Source organism: Adiantum capillus-veneris, chromosome 8 (assembly GCF_014529385.1).
Source record: "Adiantum capillus-veneris isolate H3 chromosome 8, ASM1452938v2, whole genome shotgun sequence".
NCBI lineage: Eukaryota > Viridiplantae > Streptophyta > Polypodiopsida > Polypodiales > Pteridaceae > Adiantum > Adiantum capillus-veneris.
In genome coordinates, this window is record NC_140938.1 from 139,775,540 (window position 1) to 139,797,369 (window position 21,830).

Sequence of the window (21,830 nt, forward strand, 5' to 3'; positions counted from 1 at the left end):
GTAGGTATAGTTGGGGGCACTGTGCTACTAGGCATCGGCGCAGTGTTAAAAAATGAACTCCATGGTGTACTTCTTGTCATGCTCACCATTGGGATATGCATGGTAGCCGTAGTGTCATTAAGAGAAAGATGAGCTAGATCTGGGAAGGTAAAGCTGCCACTTGTGGGCTCAGATTGTATTGAGGCTCCTGGCGAAACAACATATGGAGGATCAATGGGGCTCACTGAGGGAGTCTCCATTTGTGACAAGGTTGGTTGGTTGGCCCTTCCCGTATCCAAGAATCTCATTAGGGCTGTTGAAGGCATGTTGATCCCTGTGTTCTGTCTTTCTAACTCGACAATCCTATGGAGGACATCACAGACTTTCTGTTGTTGCTCATCTATGCTAGTAGCACCCGATGTGGATTGTAGACCATCTAACCAACCCACATGATAGGTGTGTCCTGTGTACCGATCAGTTAAAGCTTCTTCTTGTAGGTCATACACCCAATTTTCGTTTAGGAATATCCCATCTAGGCCTGGCGTGCTGGAGGTTTCCCTTGAAGTGGAAGCATTATTGCTCCCCATAGCTTGCCCCTCCGTGACTGCTACCTTGGGAGCACTCGGTTGCTCGGCTGGCATGATTGTTGTCATAGGAGCCTTTGCTTTCAGGGCTTGACTTTGTTCTAGCCTTCGTAGGTTCTCAATTTCCCTCTCCCTTGTTGCTTGCATATAGCGTTCGACCTCTTGTACTTCGGCAAGACTCCTACCATCGGGTAGTAAAACCTCAGAGGGAGATAGTCCTAAAGGATCAGGAGGTGCAGTGGATGGAACATTCACATGCACACTCTCAAGAAGCATAGGGTCCATTTTAGGCATGAATGACGAATTTACTTCCCCACTCCCTTCATTTATTTCATTAACCGCATGTTCGAAGCGAGTAGCTCTACTAAGGGTCTCTTTTAAGCGGCTAAACACGCTGGACCCGGGCCGTGGGCCCATGGCATGCATGTCTTGACTTGAACTATCAGGGTTTGGTGTAGGATACCCCTCCATGACTTCGTAGTCAGAGGAAGAATCACTAGATGCGATATGAGGATCTTGGGTCGCGCTACCTTGAGTCCCGGTCGAAGGTCCAGAACCTAGGGTGGAGGAATAATGGGTGCCCGTGTAAATGGAGGCACTACCAATATGCTCGTGCTCTAACACTCGTCCAGAGCGTAGATTCATATGACTTGGATCCCCTAGAAGTGTCAGTGAGGGCCCGTGAAGGCTGCTCACCTAGTAATTTTGGGTGTTTTGCAACCCAAGTCTTTTCTTATTCATTTATTTTTTGATTTTTTGGTCCTTTTTTTCTAACCCAGCTATAGAATAGAACCTATGATAGCTCAAAACGAGCGTCTCGGTCAGATGGACGTGTCGTGCTTTACAGCCCTCCGTTTGGTCACTTTATGCCCTCAGAATCCCTAAAACCGTCAATTTCTAGTAGGGAACTAGGCCCAAATTAAAAAGTCTAAGGGTGCAAGTGGGAAGAGAAGGGAGGAGAGTGGAGGACTTGCCCCACATGCTCTCATTCCCTCTTGAGGGGGTAGGGTATATATATAAGAGTGAGTCTAGTATATATCATAAGACTGAGGGCTTGGGCTTGGGCTTGGGGAAATGATCCCGATCAAAATTTTAGTGTAGCCCCCCAGTCACTCACGCTTAAATATTTTCGGTTTTTTCTTTTCTTTTTTTTAAATTATTTATTTATTTTTTTTGGGCGACGACCACGCGCGGTTTTGGTGACCCTTTCTTGGCCACACACACTATCACCTACCTAACCTCCCAGTCAACAGCTCACTACCTTATCTACTTACTAACAATGCTGCTAACCACTAACTAATCTACTAACTAATATGTTAACTGCTTACTGACAATGAGCTAACTGTCCACCTACTTCCTCTCTCACTACCTTACTGTGCAAAGACTATGTGCAAGCAAACCTTGACAGAAAACTGTGTGCAAACTGTGTGCAAGCAGAAATTGCTAACTGCCTTCCTACTTATTCATTCACTGCAAACAAGCTAACGACTACTAATTGTGCAAAGACTATGTGCAAACAGAAAACACAACATTATGCAGAAATCACAGAACTTGCAGACAATACAAAAATTAACAACTTGCAGAAAAACAACTCATTCCTCTTCCTCTTCCTCTTCTTTCCTACTACAAACAACTCATAGGAGAAGCACAAAGTGCCTCTTGGGCTTAGTGCAGGGCGATTCCCCGGCAACGGCGCCAAAAATGTGCGCTCCTTGCCGCACTGTCGAAGCAAGGGACTTGCCGTTACACCATGTGCGAGCCATAGATGGCTCCAAGCACACAACTAGCTTAACTAGTAAGCTCAAAAGAGGGCAATGGTGTGTCACTCACCGCTCTATGCTTCTGCCGTGGAGGATTCCTTGTCGCGAAGAAGAAGGAGACGCCGCTACGTCGAGCTCAACCGCTTCACCGCCATCGTGCCGCCACAATGCTCGATCGCACTCTCTCTCTCTCTCTCTCTCTCTCTCAGACACACACACACACACACACACACACACACACACACACACAAGGAGGTGAAGAAGAAGAAGATGGAGATGGAGATGGAGCAAGAGCACTCTTCTATTGCACAAATGAGAGAATGAGTGAATTTTAGGTTTAGTTGGCTTTTATATGAGCTCACCCCATTCACACTTGGGCGCCCATGCTTAGCTAACTAATCCCTTGAATGTCCCAGTTAGAGTGCGCATCTCATCGGCGATCACTCTTACCCTTTTCCTATTGGTCCGACAAGCCCGGTACCTGACTCTACCAAATACATAATACACGTCCGTCGTAGGTGATGGGGTGTCCGTGAGCCGTGAGGGTTAACAGATACCTTGACCACATATTTATTTTGTAAAATTACAAGCATGGGTGAGTTTATCAAACAATTTATCTACTCGTGGTGGCAGATACTTAATTCTTAATAGTAGCCATCTTTAAACAACGATAATCTATGCTCATGTGCATACTACCATCGTTTATCTTCACCAGCAGAATGGGAGATGCCCATGGTGAAGAACTAGGTTGAATAAATCCTCTATCGAGATAGTTAGCAAGCTAACATTCCACCTCAATATCTTCAAAACGACTGATTCTATAGGGTGGTTTACTAATGGGCTTACTACCTGTAACCACATCTACGTCGTGTTGCATAGAACATGTTGATGGTAATCCTGATGGTAATAGGAAACACATATTTGTATTCCATAATTACTTCTTTTAATAGACATTGCTTGTTTTGGTGGCAAAGGAATAGTAAGATATTGAAGAGGAGAGAAAAGAATGCGATGTTGATGAATCTTCAATCGTTATGAGAACTATTATCAACATTTGACTACATTTAGGGTAAGCCCAACTTGTGGCTCATATCGGAAAGCCCTCCAGCCACCTAGGAAAGGATATGATGAGATGGTCCAATAGAAAAAGGATGCAACCTCTCTAGCCAATGATTGTAAAGCACTAAGCCTACTTAAGAGGCTATTATTATTTAATCAATCATTTGCACTTTGACTCTATCATTGTCTCTCTCTCTCTCTCTCTCTCTCTCTCTCTCTCTCTCTCTCTCTTTTCTCTTACCCTTGGTATAATCCTAAACCTAATTTACATCTCTCTAAACCAAACCCTAACACCATGGTTAAGCTAAGGCTCCATTCTCCATAGCCTATTGCCACACCATTGGTGATTAGGGAACATGCTTCCCAACAAGAAATATTAAAGATGACGGTTCCATACCTAGGTCTATCTATCAATCATATCTATTTGCATTAGCATTCCTAATAATCCACTCCCTAATCACTAGGGAACATGCTTCCCAACAAGTGGTATCAGAGATCACAGTTCTATACCTAGGCCTATCTATCAATCAATCTCTATTTGCATTAGCATTCCTAATAATCCACTACCCTTCTTAATTGATTGCGTATGTGTGTGCAACTTCAATTTATTGTGCTTTTGTGTTCATTTTTAGTTTGCTTGATGATACTGTTACTCCCATCATAGGCATCATTGCCTTGTGCAACTAGTGTGTGTGCGAAGCCATTACCGAGAGGTACATGTTGATTGTCTATTTGTTTAATCAAACCTCATATGTGCAAGTAATTGGTCTAATTAATTTGCAAGATTAGTGCTTCTTCACCCTCTAGAATTTTTTGCAAACATGCAATAGCTCAACACTTGCATGTATGTATTTGGCTTTTGCAACCTTTTTAAATGCTTTTTGTCTTTTTCAAGTCACCCTACTCTTCTTTGTGAGATTCCCTTGGTGGGAACCTCCCAAATTTAGGAGGCAAGTCAAAGGACACACCCTAAAAGGGTGCCCACACACATAGAAGCCCACTCAAGCAGATTTCACCGAAGCGGTAGAGTCTATTACATTGGGTTTTTTGGGTCTGATTGTCCGCAGCATATCAATTAACTGTGGCTATAAACTTTCAGCATGAAGTTTCGACAATATTCTCTTTCATGATCCCGACCAACACTTTCGTTTTGCTTCTCATCAATTCACTCGTCGCCTTCATCTCTAGAGGTGCCCAAAGTTGCCTGCTTCTCGGGGGCTACCTACAATCCTTGGAGCTTGCATGGAATCCTTTCCCACGAGCCTTATCCAAAGAACCTTATTCCTTCCCACCTCTCCAAGTGGACATTCCCATTGTCATTAGCTAACCAAAGCTCCAAGAAACATAAGGGCATGCTGCCACAGTTCCACGTGCTCACATACCTAACCAACACCTTGTAAGAAAGCAATCCCGTGGCCGAATAATTTCTAGCATTTCAACTTCATAAGCTACGAAATCCAAGGCTTCCAAGGTAGCTTCAAAGTGCTATCAAAATCTTCACACCAAGAAATGTGTATGATTGCACAACACACGAACACGCATGATCTGCACCACTATTGAAATGTATGTGTACAAATTTATCTATAAGGATATGGTTGTGCCAATTGGTGTACGATGACTAGACACTACCATTATAAATGGTAAGACCTTCCTCAAACGTCAAATGAAAGTGCACTCACATAAGAGCACATTGTAGGACATGTATGAGTGTTTTCACGTAAGCACAAGCACACATGTCAACACACAAATTGAAGATATGCATGGTTTTACACCATTAGCCATGAAGGCCACATTCTCAAAAATCGGACTAGTGAACAACTTCAAATGAAGATCCACATCAACATGATGAAGATGAAGAAAGACAAAAACATCAACGACATGAAGATCAAGACGAACATCAACAATAAAGAGGACACATGTGACAACCTCTTCACACGTGAATGAATGTATGAATTATTGTGCTACTTAGGACTACTAGTGAACCTACTAAGTCTCACTTGTGAACCATATCGATGAATCCGGTAGAGAACCACTATGATATATCATGGGACATTAAACCGTTGTGATGAATCAATTTGAATTGTCATGATGTATAAAGTAGATGAATCATGCTAACCTAAGAGTACAGCATAACATGAACATATGAAACAAAACACATGAAATCTTTGTAAAACCCCAAGTTTTGCTTAAGGAGGCAATTGCTGGGGTAAGACCAACTTGCGGCTCATATGGGAAAGCCCTCTAGCCACCTAGGAAAGGATAAATGATGAGATGGTCCAATAGCAAAAGGATGCAACCTCTCTAGCCAATGATTGTAAAGCACTAATCCTACTTAAGATGCTATTCTCAAATCAATCATTTGCACTTCGACTCTATCATTATCTCTATACTCTCTCTCTTTATGCCCTTGACATAACCCTAATCCTAATTTCCATCTCTCTAACAGTAACCTTAACACCATGGTTAAGCTAAGGCTCCATCATCCATAATGTTACACCATTGGTGATGAGGGAATATGCTTCCCAACAACAAGAAATGACAGAGTAACACAAAAAGAGTTCTTCTATTTCATATTCAAAAGAGAGATTCATAAGCTTGGCTGTACAAATAAGTGGTGAGAAAGGCACATTCTTGCCCCCCAAGAACAGCACATGCACACCATTGGAATCAAACATTAAACTATTATGTTCATAGCTACATACCCTAACCCATATAACCACTCCCAACTTAGTACCACATCTACCCAGTCCATATTCATAACTTGAAAAACCAAGGATGTATGATACCCATGAATCTCTAGAGGTACACCCTTTACTTGTGTATCCCACACTTCAACATCATGGTCGTTAATCACGGTTACCTTATAGCGGTGAGAACTAGGTGTTTGGGAAAATTGAGCCGCTTCACTCTAACTTATAGGTAATGAACTTGTGTGAGGTACACCCTTTACTTGTGTATCCCACACTTTAGCATCATGGCCATCAATCATGGCTACCTTGTAGCGGCGAGAGCTAGGTGTTTGGGCAAACTGAGCTACTTCACTAACTTATAGTTAATGAGATCGTATGAGGCACAATCATCTACCAGGATTCTCACCTTGTGACCCTGGATAAATCCATGCATATGCATCATCTCTCGTGTAGTCCAAAAGTCAATTTCCACATAGAGACAGTAAGAAAAATCTCATGAACCTCTTTAGTATGTGTTACTTCCACATTGGAAAAACAAGAAGATTATTTTAGGGGAAGCAATTACACCCTTTACACAACTTTCTCCCTACACTGGGCATCAAATTTCCCCTTGGGACAATCCTTTTTGTTGTGTCCACTTCCTAAGAAATTAAAATGTAACTTATCCTTCTTTGATTTTTCAAACTCCTCACTAGATAGATGGCCTCACGCCCCTTGGGATTTTTGGATGCATCAGATGTAGCTACAACAAATTTCCTCTTATGATGACTATGAGATGCACTTCATTTGAAGTGTCAAGCATGTGTGCATTGTGCAATGATTTTTTATCTTGATTATCATGGATATGAGCCTACAGTATAGCTTTCTCAAGTGTCTTGGGATCTTGGGTTTTAACGTGCTTCTAAGCTTTGGTGTTAACCCACGGATGATCCCATGCACCTGTTTGAAGGCATCTAAACCCTCCAACTTGATGAGATCAAATCGCGATAGTGTGAGATATATTCAATCAGTGTATTCATTATGAGAAATATGGACTTTGCATGGGCCTTGTAAGGAATCCTAATTTTTAGGGATTAAAGCTAATGTTGTGTAGGGTTTAGGGGACAAGGGCATTGAAGAAGGTAGTTTGGAGTAGTTTTTTCTAGCCTTTTTTTTAGACAAATGTAGGATGTGGACCTAAGGGATTACTTACTCTCTCTAGTTTTTTCAAAGTGAAGGAAGTATAGTGATGTGGCGACATCAGCAAAAACGTGGGTCACGAAGAGCCAAAATTTGACTTTTTTTTAAAAAGCTTATTTTTACTTATTTTTTACTTAAAACTCACTCCCAACATATATACATATTCAAAAATCATCTTTTCACACTTTTTTTATACCTACATTTTTGAAAGTCCATTTTTTCAAAATCTTTTCTCCTAAAAAGTAAAAAACACTTTGATCTCTCTTCCTCCTCCCTCCTCTCTCCCTCTCCTCTCCCTCTCCTCTCCCTCCTCCCCCCTACCTTCCTCCTCCTCCCCAATCTCTCCCTCCCCCCCCTCCCCCCTTCTCTCCTCCCATCTTCCTCCCTCTCCCTCCTCCTCCCCCTCTATCTTTTCATCATTTGCTTCCTCATGTGGCAACAGCTCCCATGGTGCTTATGGACATCACAAATTGTTTGTTTTCACCACCACGTACTCCGCACACCAAAAGCGTGCATATTCGCTTGCCCATGGCGTTTGCATCGAAGGCCGCATATGAGGGTGATCAAAGGTCATCACAAGAACGACGCGCCATTGGTGAGACAAATGTTGACATTTGGGTGGACGGCCATTTGTACCCTTACGATCCTATAAGCCACTTCCATCCATCCTTTAATAATCTTTCAACATTTCTTCAATATCTTGGGAGGGGAGAAGCAGGCTTGTTAGGGTATTGCAAATGGTTGTGTATGGGTGCAGGTGCTTCTTTGCATATGTGGATGCATGAATGTCAAGCTTTATAGCACAAGACGATGGCATTACAAGATAGTATTGCCTCTTTGGAGAGGGCAATTGAAACTCTTCAACAACAAATGCAAAAAAAGGATTTCCACATTATGAAGCTTGCCAACACCATCACATATTTGAAAGAAACACCCCTTGGTGCAAGGGAATGCAAATGCACGTATTCATCCATTGAAACCCTTGCACATTCGGGTGGAGCACGAAAATGATGAGTGACAGTCACAAGGTGATTTGGTCTTTACTTGAATGATACATTCTTTCTTCACACTATTTATTAACATTTATCTTATTGGTTGCTAGAAACTTCATCCAGGAGGCATGCGGTGGAACAAGCCAAGATGATCGAGTCAACCTTCTCACTAGTTGTCTCAATACACATGATGTGATTTCTATCTTACAATCACCTAGATGTAAGCACATTAAGAATGCAGTCACCAAGGACCTTATGCGCAAATTGAGAAATGTGGTTAGTGAAGATGACGTGCAACAAGCTTGTGACGAGGTAGGGATCAGCACCAAAGCCAATCCGGCTATTTCTTGACTCCTAAAGGATGCCCTCAAAGTGCGTGGCATTGTGAAAAAACTATTTCCCATTCCGCACAAGGTCAACCTTGCAAAGAATTCCACAAACGAAGATGTGTTCTCCCACATAGGGGCATACCTACACATTGAGGACACAAAGCCAACTTCGCTTTATGTTTCGTGCACATCAAAGGCAAGGGGAAAAGGTAAAAAACATTCCGACCTACAAAGAAGGGCTTCCCTTAGACATTGGCATAATATTTTTGCGGACCTTAGAAGGCTTCAACAAGCCATGCTTAGATTTTATGAGTTACCTGAAGAAGGTGACACACTAAACTTCTTTCTTTTGGCTGTGTTCTTATCATAGACTTTGAAGTATAAAGTCTTGCCGCTATTTATTTTGTAGTGCTTGGCACAAAGATCGCTTTTGTGTTAAAACACGATGAGTATCAAATAGTGAAAGGCCGAAGGTTAAAAAGGCTAAGTGTCACTCTAATGAATGAGGCCCTTTTGCAAACCAAGCGAAGGGATTCATTCAAGCCATCTCCCACCCCATCTTTTAGTGTGCAATCAGAGAAATACATTTGGTGATTGGGTGCTATTGAGGTGCCCAAAGATACCAATGGAGTACTTTCATGGATTTTTGAGAGAACTCCAGGGATCATAGAAGTAATACACTCCCAAATTGCAGGCGAGAAGTTGGAGGTTGAGGGTTTTAGTAGCTATGATATGCAGTGGTACTTAGCTAGGGACTTGAAGACCATAAAGTGTTTTCTTGGTTGCAAACAAGGGGCTTCTTCTCTTATGCCTTGTCCATTTTGCACTCGAGGGTACAAACCTAGCGGACAAAAATCACACAAGAGCTCTACAAAGGTCGATTCAATGTTGCCATGGCAAGGGGATGGAGAACAAGGGCTAGACTGTCGTGATTTTGGAGATGAAGGTAGAGAATGGAAAACGTCTATTTTAGGATGTCCCATGCTCAATGCCCCAGACCGTGCACAAAAGGACTAGGATTGGAATCCAATCTTTCCACCTCTATCGAATGTACATTTTTGTATATTACACACATTCCTGCGTATTTTTGATAGGCTATTGAAGTTGCACATTGATTATGCTTTCACAATGAAGCCATTGGAAAAATCTCAGGAAACGATCGAAAGGATGGAGGCACTCTTGAATTCCATTGGTTGTCACGGTGGAAATGTGTCTATTGTTGTTGCAAACAACACAGGGGAGGCCTATGAAATTGCGCAACAAGTGTCAATGAGTGGACAAAAAGCCAAACACTTTTTGAAGAAAGTAACCCAAGGAAAGCCAGATCGATATGATGCTCAAAACATCTCCAACCAGCAGGCAGGTAACCTTTGGGAACTTTGGAAGGATTTATGCAAAGCTACTGTTGACAATGATTCAAATGGCAAGCTTGCAAACAAGCAAAAGCAAGTTTGGGCACATTTTGATAAAATGGTCAAGCTTATGGGCCTTAATAGCACAACAGAAGAACAACGCCAAACATTTCAAGAAGCCTTGGCGGATTTTACCAAGGTCTTCACCCTTTCTGGGGGAGAAAATAACATCACACATTACATGGTAAGCCATGTACGTGGTGAACTTATTACAAGGGATTGTTTTCATTAAATAATGTGGATCGTTTACTCATGTGAACAACATATTTTGTTTGCACATGGTGCATTTTTTATGCACAAATATAGATCGCTTGAGATTTTTTGCACTCAAGGCATGGAGAAGTCCCATTATCGAGCAAGGGGGTGTACTTCAAAAATACTCGACATGGTGGTGGAATGGTGCAATCCAATTATTTGGAGGAGATGTTCAATTGGTTTTTCGCACAACATTTGCTCGTAAGCTCACAATGGAGCATGCACAACAATTCAAGATTGCTAGGGAAGTGCGGAAATGGAGTCGTCAACAAGAGCACAGCAACAAGTGGCAAATGTCACAAGGCCCTGCCAAGCATGCTCCATGGCGCCAATGCAGAGTGTGACAAGGGTCTAAGTGGATTCTACGCGAGTGACTACATGTGAACGAAGGGTCCAAATCTTGACATGTTTTTTAAAAAAAGTTTGGTGCATCCATTTAAAAAATAATAGTTTTTTTCCAAAATTAGTGTGAACAAGGCCCTTATGAATATTGCATGCTCTCATAAATCACTCATTTTTAAAGCAGAGTTGAGCTCTTACCGTACCCAATGGTGCACACTAAACAAACTGCAAAAGAGCATCCGCCTGCCAACAAAAACACCCTCCAAGGATGTGAGAAGTCGGAATGGCTCAAAGGCACAAGAAAACGGCCACGAACACCTGGCCGTTCTAGGCACTCTTCCACCAGTAGGCATGGTAGTCGGGCCCAGGAAAATCCGAGGGTAGAAGAGACTTCACCTGCTCAACAACAAACACCTTGACGTAGAGTGAAGCAACGCGCCCAGCGTTGCCGAGAAGAGGGAGGACACGCCACGCCACACTTCGCAAGCAGGAACATCCATAGCTTGGGTGGTCCATACAGATAGCGAATCAAAGGCAGAGCCACCATGGCAGCGAGCTGATATACTACGCACACACCGGGTGCCCGTTGGGGGGAAGACGTTGCCTCGTGGTCAGGGAGCTCTCCCCATAGCACAAGCTTGGGAGCCAAGAGAAGAGGATGACTCTAAAGAGGCTGCAGATCCAGCCCCAAAGCATGTAAACAGGCACGAGTCAAAGTTTTTCATGAACCCTAAATGCCGCCAACCAGCAAATGTGCAAGTGCCCCTAAGACAACCTCAGCAGCATCGAAAAATAGCAAGGACATTTGCAGAAATTTGGCACTACCAAAAGACTACGGAACTTTTAATTCGACGCACTCCCTTTGGTCACACGGTGAAGGAGGTGCTTCAAAGCTATGGAAATCAGTATAGCATGCAAGCAATAGCACTGGAGGCTATCCAAGAAGCTGCAGAGGCCCACATCATATATGTTTTGGAAGATACCAACCTATGCGCCATGCATGCAAAGAGAGTGAAAATACAACCAAAGGATATGCAGCTTGCACGCCGATTGCGATGGGACTTCGAGCATTAGCTGAAGTTATACATCCTTTTTTGTATTGAGTACCCTTCTCTTTGTAATCACTGATTTTGCAATGACGGTATATTATGAGTTGTCTACTGTCTTTGTTGACTGTCATTTGGCTTTTTGGACTATCCATCTCTTTTAAGTTAACTGTTTTAAGCCATGAAGAGGTAAATTTAATTCAAGTATCAACAGATTTGGTCACCTACGTGGCAAACGATGCTGGAAAGTGTAAAAAAAGGGTGGCCACAAGGGCACACAGGTGAGCCATCCATCAGTTTTGGATGGCTCATCTTCGCACCCTTGTGGCCACCCTTTTTTTTGCATTTTCTAGCATGTTTGCCCCTTAGGTGACCAAATCTGTTGATATATAGTGAAACCAATTGTTTTTGCAGCTTGATACAATGTGATTTCATCTTTTGGTGCAGGGAACTAGAAAGCTGAGTTTGAAGGAAGGCATAATCTGCTTAGAAAGTTTAATCTCATGTTCATATCACCTTTTCCAAGTTCTGGGGGGGCAGAAAACGCTAGAAAGTGCAAAAAAAGGGTGGCCACAAGTACATGTGGTAGTGATGTGTGTGAACACACTAGGACCGCCGGGGCATTTTTTCCTTCTTTAGGAGGTTTTTTCCCCCGTGCATTGTATATACACCCATCACTCTAGAGCTATCTATCTTTTACATTGCACACCAAGTAACACACTCTCTATTGTGTGCCTTGATCTTCCTTCGTCTTCTCCAGGCTGTGTGTGCTTCTCTGCAACCCTAATTTGAACAATTTGTATCAGAGCAGGTTACGTCCTCCCGGGCTTAGTCGCCAACTGCTCCAGCACACACCTGCTCACTTTCTCCGATTACAGTGAGGTTTGGCGAGCGTTTGCAGGTTGACAAATATTTCGGGTAAGCTCATAGAGCTTAGTCTGCTCAAATTTTTGATTCGGGCTCATTTCGGCCTCCATTTCCACTGCATGCAGGTCTGCACAGGCAATTTCGTCATTTTGTGTAGAATTTCTGTCAGTGCCATTTTTTGCATAACGGGTGTCTTACAGTCTTCTACGGTTTGTGCTATATAGCACGTGATGTTCCTGCTTCGTTTCTCCTATTTTCGGGTAGTTTTCGCATCGGGTCGAACATTTACCATGGCTGACAACAACACAGATGTCTTCAAGATGTTTGATGCTGAGGAGAGGTTAAATGGGGACAATTACCCTATGTGGGCTTATATGATGCAACATGCTCTTGTGTCAACGGGCATCTAGAATATTGTGCAGGGCATTGATGTACGTGCTGGTTCTGAGGATGTAGGCGATGTTGAGGATGTTGCAGGTCTTGCTGCAAGGATTGCTGCTATTAGAGTTGTTTTGCCTACGACTTAACAAGCTCGTTGGGATGTAAAGGATGCGCAGGCTCTTGCATTGATTGTGTTGTCTGTGAAGCGCACCATTGTTCCTCACATCCGCTCAGCAAAATCTACAAAACAGGCTTGGGATATTTTGGTTGGTCTTTATGCAAGTCGCAATGAGGCTAAAATTGCTTTGTTGCATAAAGAGTTGGAGTCAAAGATTATGCATGAGGAAGATGATATGGACACTTTCCTTGATGGTGTCAAGGATATCAATGAGCAGCTTATTTCTGCAAGTGAAGTCATTTCAGATAGTTTCCTTGTGCAGACTGTTCTTGATGCCTTACCAGATTCATACCAGACTTTTGCTAGTACTTGGAGACTGATGACCCAAGGAAATCCTGAAGTTATCAAGTTTGATGCATTATACACATTGTTGTTGCAAGAGTCACTTTCTAGAAAAAACACGACTAGGTAGCGTGTAGTTGAGCAGGCTTTTATTGCTTCTCAAAGAAAGGGTGGTAACAGCAATACAGCCACTTCTTATGGTTCTGCTGCTAGTGGAAAAAATTATGTTCCTAATGCTTCTTCTAGCAACAATTCATCTGGAAATTCTGGTGATAAGGACAAAAAGAAAATGTGTTGCCTTTATTGTAAAGCTAATGATCACTTGATCAAGTCGTGTCCTAAGTTGAAGGCCAAAGAGGCAAAGAAGAAAGAGGGTGGTTCCACTGCAAATGCTGGTTCCACTACAAATGCAGCTATTGTTGAGTCTTCTGTGAAAGGAGACTGTGTTGCTGATGTTGATGTAGAATGGGCTTTTAGCGCAAAGTGCACTTACAATCTTGTTGTCCATGATGCATGCTTGTCAGTTGCTGTAGATTCACATGTGTGGTATTTCGACAGTGGTGCTACAAAGCACATTACCGCACATCGTGAATTGTTTACCTCTCTTGAATCTGTCCCTCATGGGAATTCAGTCACTTGTGCCAACAATGGCTCTTATCCAGTTCATGGTGTTGGAAAGATTGTGCTCACTGTTGCAAATGGAAGTTCCTTCACACTTGTTGATGCACATTATGTACCTGGGATCAAGAAGAATCTCTTGTCTGTATCCGCACTTGCTAGACTTGGACTTGTAGTCAAATTTGTGGATGACAGATGTACAGCTCATGATCTCAAGTTTGGTGATGAAATTGTTACATCTGGCCTTTTGTGTCGTGGGCTATATAAGCTCACTTTGTATGACAAGTGTGGACAAAATTTTGCAAATGGTGTTGCAAATTCAAGGGCTATTTCAGATGCGAAACTTTGGCATGCATGTTTTGGTCATCTAAATTTTTCCAGTTTGCTGCGTTTGCAAAAATTTGATATGGTTACTTCTTTGCCCCCTCTTGAAGCACCTATCAAACATGTTTGTGAAGGCTGTATTCTGGGTAAAATGCAGCGTTCTAAGTTTCCAAAGGATACAGTTAGGGCCACATGCAGGTTGCAGCTTGTGCATAGTGATGTTTGTGGGCCCATGCAAACTCCGTCCTTGGGCAATTACCTGTACTTCGTGACTTTCATTGATGATTACTCCAGGCATGCATGGGTATTTCCGTTTAAAGCGAAGTCCGAAGTTTTTATGTGCTTCAAACAATTTCTGGCTATGGTTGAAAATGTCTCGAAATGTACTATGGGCACCCTCCGTTTCGATTGAGGGGGGAGTATATGTCTCATGAATTCAATGCATTTCTGGGTAATCGTGGGATAAAACACCAATGTACAGTGCCTTATATACCTAAGCAAAATGGTGTTGCTGAGAGGAAAAATAGGTCACTTACGGAAATGGCACGATGTAGGTCAAAAGTCAAGCTTTGCCGCATTCTTTTTGGCTTGAGGCCATCATGTGTACCACTTATGTACTAAACAGGTGTACTAAAAAAGCTTTGTAGTCTATTACTCCATATGAAGCATGGCATGATAGAAAGCCTTCTATTGAGCACATGCGTGTTTTTGGCTGTTTGGCATATGCTTTGGTGCCACAAACACAGCGCAGAAAATTGGATGATAAGGCTGTCAAATGTATTTTTGTTAGTTATAGGGACGAAAGCAAAGGTTACAGGTTGTATCCTCCGCAAACAAAACGTATTCTAGTTTCTCGGGATGTAGTATTTGTGGAAGATTCTGTTCAGCCCTTCCTGTCATGTACTAGAGACAATACTGTAAGCTCATAGGACATTTACGACACCTTGTTGCCTCTTTTCAGTGGTGTAAATACAAATGTAATTCCAATGAGGCAAATGTACATCCTATGGGGGTTTCTGAAAATGTTACAGATCAGCCTATTACTGATGTTGATGTACATGATGTACTTGATGAGGAAAGGGCTGAAAATGAGTAGGCTAGAGGTATGCCAAAATGGTTGGTGCACACTTTGCATGACAGTAAATTGGATGCACCTTTCTCTAGTCGTACTTGTTTAGTCTCTCGCCATGCATCTTATGCATCAGATTGTTATGCTTTGGTTGTGTCTAGTTTACATGATGTTGAGGAGCCTCTATCTTTTGATGAAGCACAGAATTCAGAAAACTAGATGGCTGCCAATAGAAAATGACACATGGACTTTATGTGATTTGCCTCCTGGCAAAAAAGCCATTGGTACGAGGTGGGTTTACAAGTTGAAACGCAAGCTGGATGGTGAGATCGATCGCCATAAGGCTCGACTTGTTGCAAAGGGTTATGCATAGCAAAAAGGCATAGATTATGAAGAGACCTTTGCTCCCACTTGTCATATGACTACTGTGTGTTTTCTATGTGCATTGGCAGCTCATTTTGGTTGGGATGTACATCAATTAGACATTGTTACTACTTTCTTGAATGGTGACATATTTGAGGAAGTTTATGTAGCGTAGCCTCGTGGTTTTGTCAAGAAATCACAAGAGGACAAAGTGTGAAAATGTAACAAGGCTTTGTATGGGTTGAAGCAATTTCCTCGTGCTTGGTATGAGAAAGCTGACACTCATTTGGTCAAAGAAGGCTTTCGTAACAATCCAACATAAAGCACATTGTATGTAAAGCGTGAGGGTGATGTACTTCTCATTGTGGTTCTTTATTTAGATGATTTGCTGATCACTGGACCAAATGAGAGACATATTGCTGAATTTAAGGCTGATTTGAATGCTACTTTCAAGATGAAAGATTTGGGTTGTTGCATCATTATTTGGGCATACAGTTTAAGCAGTGTGATGGAGGTATTGCCTTGTGTCAGAAAAGTTACATAGAGACATTGCTATGTAAATTTGGACTTGAGGATTGCAAACCTATTTCCACTCCCATGGAAACAGGTTTGAAGTTGAGTCTACATGATGTTGGCGATCCTGCTGATGTCACTCTTTACCAAACTGTTGTTGGCTGCCTCATTTATGTATGCAACACGAGGCCGGATATTCAGTTTGCAGTCTCACAGGTCAGCAGATTTATGCATAGCCCAAGGTCTAAGCATTGGCAGGCTGTCAAGAGGATTTTTTGCTACCTTAGTGGCACTTTACACCTTGGCTTGTTTTATCCCAAGGGGGGATCATTGCCGCTAGACTTACATGCTTTTTCGGACTCAGATTGGGCTAGTTGTTTTGACACGCGAGTGTCCACAAGTGGTTTTTGCTTCATGATTGGCAGTCATGTATATCATGGTTGAGCAAGAAGCAACCTATTGTGGCCACTTCGAGTTGTGAGGTTGAGTACAGGGCAGTCTTCACAGCTACGGTTGAGTGTATATGGCTCAGACGCCTTATGGCTGATTTGGGTGTTGGACAGGACATTACCAACACTATCTACACTGATAGTCAGAGCACATTGGCAGTTGCGAGGAACCCAATTTTTCATGCTCACACAAAGCACATTGAGGTGCATTACCACTATGTCAGGGAGAGGCTCTCAGCAGGAGAGATCAGCTTGGCTTATGTGCCACTACAGGACAACCTTGCAGATCTTTTCACAAAGGCATTGTCTCGTGAGAAGTGAGAAGCTTTCCGCAAAGCTTTAGGCTTACTCCCCTTTGTGGAGTGATCATGTCCTTAGGGCATGCCACTTCCCTTTACTCATGTGCCAGCTCTTGTTCACCGCATCACTCTAGGGGGGATTTGTTACCATATACATGTGGTGGTGATGTGTGTGAACACACTAGGACCACCGGGGCATTTTTTCCCTCTTTAGGAGGTTTTTTCCCCCGTGCATTGTATATACGCCCATCACTCTAGGGCTATCTATCTTTTCCATTACACACCAAGTAACACACTCTCTATTGTGTGCCTTAAGCTTCCTTCGTCTTCTCCAAGCTGTGCGTGTTTCTCTGCAACCCTAATTCCAACAAAAAGGTTAGATTAAGTGAAAGAAAACCTTAATGCAACATGACAAAACAAATTACACTTCTTTTCAGTCAGATGTTTTTTGTACTGTCCCCAAAATTAATGTAAGCTGAAAGCAGATATCAAGTGCATCCCACTTCTACTGTGTGTTTACTGTAAGAAAATAAGACACAACTTATTGAAACACATCACCAATTTTAGCAACTTACAAGATTGAGGACTCACATTGAAAAGAATGTACAAGATAGAGAAACTGTTCAAAGTATATTTTATAATTCTAAAAAGTTGATTTTACATCATACATCTGAGGAGCTCATAATTTTCTTGACCATTTCTTGGCGCCTCTCTTACACCTAAAGCAACTCCCCAGTCAGGAGGGACTGCGCTACCGCCTTAGGGTGGGTTAAGCAAACGGAAGCATGTATCCCTATTTGGGCAAGCACTTTACCCTAGAAGCTAGTGCCAAATGTTGTGCATACAAGGGATCTACGCACTAGGAACACAAGATGGGCAGTCTGAGCAATGGTACACAAACACAAAACCTTGCTTAGAGCTTTCAACGACCACGTCATAAAATGTCCTTGGAGAGTGAATCCATTATGTACAATGGAAACATCGCCAGGGGGGAGTTGTCCTAGGTAATGCGCAAGGGAAGACTGAGGTCGAAAGCCCCGTCCTCCTGTCACCCATCCTTGATGCAAACTCCTCAACCTCCAGGACGTCCTATCATAAACCAGTCAAGGTTAAGAAAAAGGAAAATGAAGGCTGAAAAAAATGACATAAAAATTAAGATATAGTTTACCTCCTGCTCCTTGTCGTCCTCCTGTCTGTTGCCCTTTCCACCCAAGTCAATGCTCCCTTGCACTACACCTACGAGCTTTGGATCATCAGAGGGGGGGTTACGTGTAAAGTGTGAGCTTTGTCCTAAGGTGTGAGTCAAGGAGAGGAGAGTGGATTTATCCCACATACTGTGGAGCAAGGTTGTAGAGCTACTTAAAGCTCATTTCTTGAATCAATAAACAACAACTTCATTTTATACTACATGCTTGTCTATGGTGAGCTTGTGCTAAGCTAAGTCAATACTCAAGATTGTGTTTATGAGTCCAAGCTAATTCTATCTTGGAACATAACTCACTTGAGTGATAACCTTGCTTACACACACTCACACACTTGCACCATGTTTCTCTTTCATCCACCATAGCTAGCACGATCCAATTCCTAACATTTGGTATCAGAGCCATGGTGTGCTAGCTAGGATTGTTGTTATGAATTTGTGTGTTAGTACAATTAGCATTCATTGATCATCATTAGATAGATTCATTAGGTTTACTCTTTTATTGCATAATGCATGCCTAATTAGTATTCCATTGGCTAGCATGAGCATGTTCTTGAGCTAAAGACTCTTGAGCCACTACTCACTGGCTAATTGGAAGCCTAATTAGCATTAGATTGCATTCAATTTCCATCAAGAACTTGCATTTTGCATTCAACGGTTGCTCCTTATTTTAGTAAAATTGGCATTTACGATCTATGTGTGTGTGAAGGGCTTTCCGACGCCTTTCCATAGAGCCATTGATTGCTTAAATCGCACCTCATTTGGCTTCTCAATTAATCTCACCAAAATCGAGCTTTGTAGCCTTTAACCCACTGTTTTGCAAGCTTGATTTCCAGCCTTCAATCAGATTTCTAAGTGTGTGTGTGTGTGTGTGTGTGTGGGGGGGGGGGGGGGGGGGGGAGGAAGGAGCACTTAATGTATTCATCTATTGTTGGGTTTTTTAAAAAGGGGTCGGTGGGACCATTGCCTAAATAAGGCAGTCGACGAACCCATTTTGGCGAGAGCATGCGCGTGACGGCCTGCTGGCAGACCTAACCCCGGTGGTCAATTGCATTGAAATCCAAATTCGGGTCCGAACGGACCCCAGCCGGCCGGTTGAGCATGTTCCTGCTCCGTCCGCTCCTGCCTGCGCCGGCGCTCTTGCCTACCCGATCGGACGCCATCATTGCTCCCGCCATCCGGCCACGGACTTCCCCCGAGCGCTCAATCCCTTTCTAAAAGGCCTTTGGGTCCGCCCCTGTTGGGCCCCCCTTCCCACGGTGCTGCCTTAAAAGGCCTTCCAATTTTAAGCTTCCCCCCCTCACAGGGGCGCATTCCCACAGCCCATTGCCCCCAAGAGCCTCAAGGGCCTTAAGCTTCCAAGAGTTCCCACTGGCCTCAAGACCCTGCTCCCACCAAACTGTAGCAAGGCAACCAAAAATTTTCAAAACCTCAAAGGCGTCAAAGAACTCCGAGTGGAAGAGATAAAGCAACCAAATGTCTCAAGAGTTGAGCATCTCCACCAGCTTTGACAAAGGCATCTCCAAGCCAAATACGCCAAGGTAAAACAAAACCGTGAAGGGTGACTTCACCTCGAGTGAAGAGGTACTTCACATTTCACTAAGAAGATGTTAAAATTTCAAATCTTGCAACCAAGCACAAAACTTTGCAAATAAATTTTCTATCATCTTGTGCACCGTGTAAAGATGCAAACACTGGCTAGGAGAGTCTCCTAAGCTAAGACCCCTCTATTGGCACAGATGGGGGACAAGGGAATAGATAAATTCAATGGGGAGGGACTTCACACTTGGCAAACGAAATTAAGAGGCTATCTTATGAAAAAATGTTTGTGGTATGTCATTAGCACTGCATTAGAGCAACAAGCCGAACCCGATGGAGTGCACACTAGGGCATCTACACTCATAGCAAGTGCACAAAATTTGGCCAAAGACGAACAAGCATTGGGAATTATCATCACTTCCTTGCATGATAATTATGTGCATTTCATAGATGAATGTAAGCATGCACATGAAGCCTGGCATGTCCTAGAAAGTAATTTTGGAGCTAGGGCCAAAAGAAGAAAATTTAGTCTTAAAAGACAGCTTTACAAAGTTACTATGATTGAAGGGGGGGACATTGCTAGCCTAGTGAACAGTATTAAGAGCATTGTCACACAGCTCACTGACATCCAAGTTGAAGTACCAGAAGATGACAAAGTGGCCATACTTTTAAGTGCACTTCCACCTTCTTATAACCACTTAGTCACAATTCTTGAAGAAAAAGAACCAGCACCACCATTCCAAGATGTCAATAACTCGGTCCAAGCAAAAGAAAGAAAGCAAAGAGGTTCACTTACCCCATCAGGAGGAGTTTTCATCGCAACATCTTCAAGGGGAAGATATTCGCCATCAACATCGACAAACGGACGAAAGTGTTATGAACGTGGAAGAATGGGACACGTAGTGAAAGATTGCTACACAAACAAACCTTGCAACAAATGTGGTAGAAAGGGAGACCCTCCTTCTCGGTGCTACTCAAGTGGAGGCAGTAGCAGTGGAGAAAGCAGCAGCAGTAGAAGCAACAGCAGAAGCAACGAAGGCAAGAGACCTGATAGAGGATCAACTCACATAGTAGAAGACAAAAAGGAAGAAGACGAAGGTAGCATTTGGGAAGACCCATTTTGAAGATGCAGACTCTCTACTTATAGGGGAGGACTTTTTCCTGTGTGGATACCAACTTATCATCCTGTGTGGACATCACCATCCTTTGTGGATCTTTCTTGTGTGGATTTTACCATCCTGTGTGGATATCACCATCCTTTGTGGACTTTATTTTCCTGTGTGGATATCACCATCCTGCGTGGATTTTGTTAGCCTGTGTGGATCATGCATCTTCAGTATCTTGTCTTAGTCCAAACCTCAAGGGGAGGATTATAAAGTGTGAGCTTTGTCCTAAGGTGTGAGTCAAGGAGAGGAGAGTGGATTTATCCCACATACTATGGAGCAAGGCTGTAGAGCTACTTAAAGCTCATTTCTTGAATCAATAAACAACAACTTCATTTTGCACTACATGCTTGTCTATGGTGAGCTTGTGCTAAGCTAAGTCAATACTCAAGATTGTGTTTATTGAGTCCAAGCTAATTCTATCTTGGAACCTAATTCACTTGAGTGATAACCTTGCTTACACACACTCACACACTTGCACCATGTTTCTCTTTCATCCACCATAGCTAGCACGATCCAATTCCTAACATTACGTAGTGGAGTAGGCATCCTAGAGGCCACAACCTTGGCTTGAGTGACCTAGAATTATTCTTCATTCACATGCAGTTGCTCTGCTGCTAGGACCTTCACACAAACAAGTACAATAGTGTCGGTAACAGAGTCCCCAAGTGGCAAGAGCTTGTTGTCAAGGACATCTGGCACACTATCTAAGAGAAATTTTGCGCTGGTATATAGCACGCTCAAGCATTCATCCATGCGCAGACCAAATGCTTTCTCTAAGTCATGCATAAACACACACTCCTCCCCATCCACTACCACTGAGGAGAAGTGGTTGATTTTTACCTCTGGGATAGCCTCATCCGTCAATGGTAGTGGCAGTGGAGTGTCACTAGGGCCAGCCACAACGATGGATTTTTCAAGCACCTCCTCGAGCCCCTTGGGGTACTCAAGCCAAAG